Source organism: Sciurus carolinensis, unplaced genomic scaffold, assembly GCF_902686445.1.
Source record: "Sciurus carolinensis unplaced genomic scaffold, mSciCar1.2, whole genome shotgun sequence".
Lineage (NCBI taxonomy): Eukaryota > Metazoa > Chordata > Mammalia > Rodentia > Sciuridae > Sciurus > Sciurus carolinensis.
In genome coordinates, this window is record NW_025920120.1 from 2,551,918 (window position 1) to 2,558,480 (window position 6,563).

The 6,563-nt window shown below is 38.1% G+C and overlaps 1 pseudogene; it reads left to right on the forward strand.

Annotated features, from left to right (window-relative positions):
• Positions 1 to 229: 229 nt before the first annotated feature.
• LOC124973740 (inhibitor of growth protein 1-like) lies at positions 230 to 1,065 on the forward strand (annotated as a pseudogene).
• The last annotated feature ends 5,498 nt before the right edge of the window (positions 1,066 to 6,563 follow it).

A 6,563-nucleotide genomic window follows, 5' to 3' on the forward strand; every position in this document is an offset into this window, starting at 1 on the left:
AGTGCCTGGTCAGTGGGGGTTCATCTGGGAGCCCCCTCCTCCATGGCCCGCTAGTATGTGCTGGGTACTGTGGCCTGGTAGGTCCAACTGCTGGCCAGATGGGTGGGGTTCCTGGGAAATACAGGGGTCATGGGAGAGCAAGAGCTCTGCATTTTGCAGATCTGATTTTAGGGGAAGGTGTGCAGGAAGCAGAAAGCCGCACAGAGTGGAGGGGGCTTCAGTCTGAACCATGCTGAATCCTGCCAACAGAAAGCAGATCCACCTGGTGAACTATGTAGAAGATTACCTGACCTCCGTCAACTCTCTGCCTTTACACCTGATGAGAAATGTCTCAGGGATGCAGGAGATCGAAGTGAAATGCCAAGAAATTCTGAAATAACAGCATGAAAATGATGAGAAGTTGAAATGAGAGACAGATGGTGCCCAAAAATTCTGAGTGCTGTGTTGCATCCAGAGAGCCCTGATTTGGAGCCAGAAGCTGTGTTATGAGAAGATTCAGATCCTGAGTCAGATAATGGAGCTGGCAGAGAGCCAGAACAGACAAGTGGACCATCATGTGGAAGTCTTGGAGACACCTCAAGAGATCGAGGACACCACTGGCAACAGCTGCAATGCTGGCCAAGAGAAGGCAAAGAACAAGACCATTGCACAGGCAGAAAAGATGAATTACAAGCATACCCTGTGGCCACTCAACAATGTGAATCAAGTGATGAATATATCTAATAATAATCATGACCACGATGACATCACCTCAGGAACACCCAAGGAAAAGAATGCAAAGACCTCAAAGAACAGGCTTCACAGCCAAGGCACAGAAGAAAGCAAACCCTGAAAACCTTCCCAGTGATGCAAATGAGCCCACATACTGTCTGTGCAATCAGGTGGCCTACAGAGAAATGATACTTTGCATAAATAACAAGTGCCCCCACCGTATGGTTCTACTTCTCCTACTTGGGACTCAGTCACAAACCAAAGGACAAGTGGTACTGTACCAAGTGTCAGGGCAGAAATTAGGAAATGATGGGCAAAGTATTGAAAAAGTCCAAAAAAAAAGAAAGCCTTTAAGAGGTAGTTGGTGGACATTCTCTCGTAGAACAGTATCAGCCCATATGTGTATTGCATTGCTCCCTATGTTGAGATTTGTGAATTGTCAAATGTATATTTTCAAGAAATGTTAGAAAAGGTGCAGTTCCCTTATTTGGGAAGGCAGTGATTCTCTCAGCCTTTCATTTTCACTGGTCACATGTGTGAGAAGACAGTGTGTTTTGGATCAATATTTTAGAAACTACAAATTATAGGTTTGAATTAAACACTTTTAAAAAAGTGTTCACATACCTTCCTGAAGTCCTGCCTCCCATGTCCTTGGTAAGCAGTTACTAACCCTGAGCCCCTCACCTCAGTTTCCTGCATATGGACCTTCAACTCCCCGAGACCTTGGCCTGACTGGGGAATGGAGCTTTGAACAGCCAACAAGTGCATCAAACTCAACAAACTGAAGATGTGCACTCAGTGTGCTTAAGCATCCTGCAACACATTACTCAAAGGAAAGACTTGAGGAGGAAAGAATGGCATATTGATCAGGCAGCTAGGAAAGCCCTGCCACTACTGATTCTGATTGAAGACTACCCTTACAGATTATCTAAGGTACACTAGAATTAGAACAACCTCGATGTTCAGGTTACTATTTTCCATGGAAAATGATCATGTACACAGTGTTTAGAAAGGACACACTAGCAAGATCAAAGCTTCAACTCATAAAATAACAAGAACCAAATTGCTGGTAAGGCAGCCAAATATTCAGTTCAACATCATTTCGAGTCTAAGGTGCGAGTGCATACCCAGGGCTCTGAACTATGCAAATCTCTACTCATTGGCCTTCTGTAGTGTAGTTTTGGGTCACAGATTCATGTAGTCCCATCTTTGGCTCTCTTGTCTTTGCCTAGATCACTCCTAAATGATGGAGTTGCAGAACAATTTTACAGGATTAGTTTTATGCTATTCCAAGCAGAAATTTCAGCACATGAAAATATCTTACCATAAGAAAACTAAGTACAAATACTAATCTAAGTTAGGAAGAAGGCTAAAGTTGTTGAACATCTGTTTTGACCTGCCTTCCTTTCTTCATGTATTTTTGTTTCCCCTTTTGCTATAGCACTTTTTCACAACTAGATTTCTAATGAATTACCATTAAACACAGTTTTTTTCTCTTTTTTCTTTTTTTTTTTGTGCTGGAGATTTAACCCAGGGCCTTTTACATGGGGGGCTTGCACTCTATCAACTGAGCTATATCTCTAGCCACTATTTTATTATTAATAAGACTACTAATATGTACTTTGTTAATAAAAAGTACCAATGTTATGAGAATAGTTGGACTGTAAATAATCAAGCTAGCAGCTCTTTATCTTCCTGGGGTACACACAACTCAGGGGGTCACCCACCCTCACCCTCAGACCATTTCTGAGTGTGTCTCCATTTAGCATTTTAAGCATATCATTAAATTCTTGTGTATGTGTATTGCTACTGTTTGTAACCCATAAAGAGTGGGTGCATTCCTAATGTGTTCATTCTTTCTCCCTACAGCCTGGTACAGGGTTTGCTACAGTATTAATATTTTACACACATTGTTTTCTACAATAAGAATACCTATTGTTGAATGGTAATTTAAATTATTTTATCTTCTAGAATTAGAGATCTAATTAGACTTTAATGTAGATGGCCCATGGATAATGTATTCCTAGAGTTCTTCATCTATTTTTAGAGCAAGTCTGGTCCTAGCCATAGTGGAAATACTTGTTCTAATTCTTCATACTGGGTGACTACAATTTTATTATTAAGCAGAAAATACTCCAAGTATGCTATACTTGTTTGTCACTCTGTTGACAGTACTGTGTAAGCAGAAGCCTTGTTATATCAGAAATACTCTGTTAATTAAATGCATGTCATTCAGCCAATTTCAATGAGCTTACCATGTTCAACATATAAACTGCTCTCATCATCCTTTGGGGTCATGCCTCCTGCAGGCATGACATTAGCATTGCCATATTTTCTTCAGCCTCAAGGGTTAGAGGTCTCCATTTGTTGCCAGTATTGCCATAAAACACCTAATACCTTCCTGACACCTTTTTGGTTTGAGGAATTTTTTTTTGAAGTGCTGGGGATTGAGCCCAGGGCCTTGTGCTTGTAAAGCAATAACTCTACCAACTGAGCTATATCACCAGCTTGTTATTTTACTTTTTAAAAATATTTAGTAATTTCCTATGACCTGTGCTACATAATAGGTTTCAATCATGCTTTGTAGAGCCAAGCCAAGTTTGTTTTATGTCTCTCATTTTTTTCACAGTGTCTGGCAAAATCCCCAAGTTAATATCCCACTAAATGTGGAACTGGTTTATTCTGCAGTTTTATTTCTTTGTACTATTTCAGTTGGGTACATCACCTCTACCAACTCACCAGCCCAAGAAGCAAAAACAATAACAAAACAGTGAAACAAATACTACTTCTTAAAGAATTATCTTCAATGTACTTAATTTTTCTCTATTTGAAAACTAAAAGAGCATCATCACATTTCCTTATTAATTAAAAAAAACAGTTTGTTGAGAAGATGATAATTGTATTAGATTGTGAAGGCTTCTACAACAAGATACCCAAAACTGAGGGCCTTGTAAATAAATTTATTTCTTATGGCTATGCAAACTAGGAAGCCCAAGATCAAGGGATTCAGTATCTGGTAGGGCTTGCTCTGGTTCACAGACAGCAGTTTCTTACTGTCCTCACATGGAGGAAAGGGGCAAGACAACTCTCCCCTAATGACCACCCAGTGAACACACCTTATACCATTACAGTGGTAATTAGGTTTCAACATGTGTGTTTTAGGAGAACATACACTTGCAGACCATAGCAGTAACATCTTCTACAGTACAGTGAGTTTGAAAATGAAGGACAAAGTATAAGACTCCAGATTCCAAAAAATGATAATCCACCAGGCATCACCTGCCATTAAGCCCAGTGAATCAGGAGACTGAGGCAGGAGGATTACAATTATGAGACCAGCCTCAACAACTTAGCTAAAATATAAAAAAAGATTGGGAATATAGCTCAGGAATAAAGTGCCCCTGGGTTTTTTCCCTATTACAAAAATAAGCAATAACCCTATGTCTGTATAATTTATAAACTGGGGAAATTAAAAGTGATATTGGGCCAGGTATAGTAGTACATGCTTATAATTCCAGCTACTTGAGAGAGAGACAGAAGGATCACAAGTTCAAGGCCATCATGGAAAATTGTAATAAGACCCTATCTCAAAAAAAAAAAAAAAGAAAGAAACTGAGAATATAGCTCAGAGGTAGATTGTCCTTGGGTTCACTCCTCATTGTCACACACACACACACACACACACACACACACACACACAATCTTGGAGTTGACAAAGGCAACTCTATTTTTGAATAGAGAATTTGTTGAATCCTTTGAATATTGGAATTTAATTTAAAATTGTAAATGTCTTTTTGGTACTGTTTCACTGTTTTCATTTGAGTCATTACATATTGAGAAATCCTGCAGCCAAAACTCCAGATCAGGAGCTAATGGGATAAGAGTAGCTTACCCTCTAGAGAAAAGTGAAAAAGATAGCTAAGGCTTTAAACCACGGTTCTAAGAAGTGTGATCTGGGACCAGCAACATCAAATTTCAAAGGAACAAACTACTACAAATTCTCAGGGCCAACTTAGCAAACCTTTTGCACAATTCTCATAACACGTTAAAGAATGAGATCCATTAGTTCAAACCACTAACTATCAAGCATTTTATTTTTATATAAATATGTGATTCACAGGTAAGAGAAAGTAGAAAATAGACTTGCTTTTGCAAAAATGCTCCATTTCAAATATTGCCAAAGTCTGTAATGGCTGAGGAAATTGCACTCATTGTTCAGGGACACACTGCAGTATTTCTTGCTCTGTGAACCACACTGGACCACAGCATGCTGTTGCATTGCTGCACATGCTTCCTGGTGACAGGTGCTTTTGTGGATGTGACTGAGAAGACTACAGAAGCAGTCCTTTCCCTACAGTAAGACTGCCCTGAACTGTGTGCATCACAGCTGCTGTACTGGGTCTTGACTGTTAGTAGGTGTTTTTTTCTTTTTCCTTCTGAAACAGCTCAACCAAAATGCCAAGTGGATAGCAGACTTCTGTGGTTTCCAAGTATTTTGTAACTATATTATCTGAAACTCCCTAACACTTTCAGAATAGGTGACAAAGTTTATGTAATGTTATTTTACAAATAGTCTTTAGAAATAGCAACTTGTACTCTAAGTGAAAATCACCCTTGCAAGACACATAACAAGTGCAAATATACACACTTTGCTGTAGTGTACCATTTCCTGCACAAAAAGTATTCATTGAAAAATACTTAATTGCAAAAAAGTTTAATCCAAAAGTTGTTTTGAGCTGCTTAAGTTCAGTAACTATTGGAATGTAAGGGATTATATTGCAATTGAAAATAAATTATGTCAATATACTTTCCTAAAATCATTTAATCTTAAATGAATTCTTCAAAAATTCCTGCCATGTTTAATGCTAAAAATAAACATTGGTATGGGTAAATAGCTCAGTTGATAGAGTGCTTGCTTCACAAGCACAAGGCCCTCGGTTCAATCCCCAGCACTGCAGAAAATAAACTAAACAAATAAATAAATAAATAAAACATGTCTGTACAGTTTATATCTAATTGGAAATTAACTCAAATATAATCTCTAATAACTTTAAACCATAGTATATTTGCATATGTGATAAGTGTACATAGTGTATGTACTTCATCAGACAATACATTATCAAAGACATTTATATGGTTGTTTTCAGTCTCGTTTCTGCAGTTTGTGAGAATTCACTTTGAAATACCTTGCCTGATAAAGAATGTTAGCCACTGCTAATGCCTACATCTATTTTTCACTCTTCAGCTGGCTAAGTCATTTTAATAAAGAAAATGTACATATAATCTCTTTGTTCACTGGAGAAGTCAAAATTTCCTGCTTGTATGTTAATGTGGCATTAAATTAGACAAATTATATTTAAAGTCTACAAAATTCATTCTTTTAAAAATTTATTTTTCAAATAATCTAAGAGCTGGGAGGACATGAAGAAGAGAAAAAAAATTAAAGCCACTTGACTTTATTTAGTCAAATTCACATAGGCTAAATTAACAGGTTGTTTTTCTTCTTCTTCTCCTCTTTTTTTTAAATAGTAATAGAGTTAGGACCCAGGGCTTCACCATAGCTAGATGAGAACCTACCCCTTGAATACATCCCCAGCATATTTTTATATTTGAAACAGGGTCTCACTAAATTGTCTAGCTGACCTCAAACTTGTGATGGCCAGTGCTTCTTATTCTTTGGTATCACCTGCCTGTACTATCTTATTATTGCTACTCTTACAGCTGTGTTCACATTTAATTTGTGTTGACATTTCTGTCCAGATAGTTTGTGGGAACGTTATCAGGAGCAAAAAACCTAGCACAGTCACCTGCTGGTGGTGGCCACTCAATTGAAAAGTAGTGGGTTGGAATTT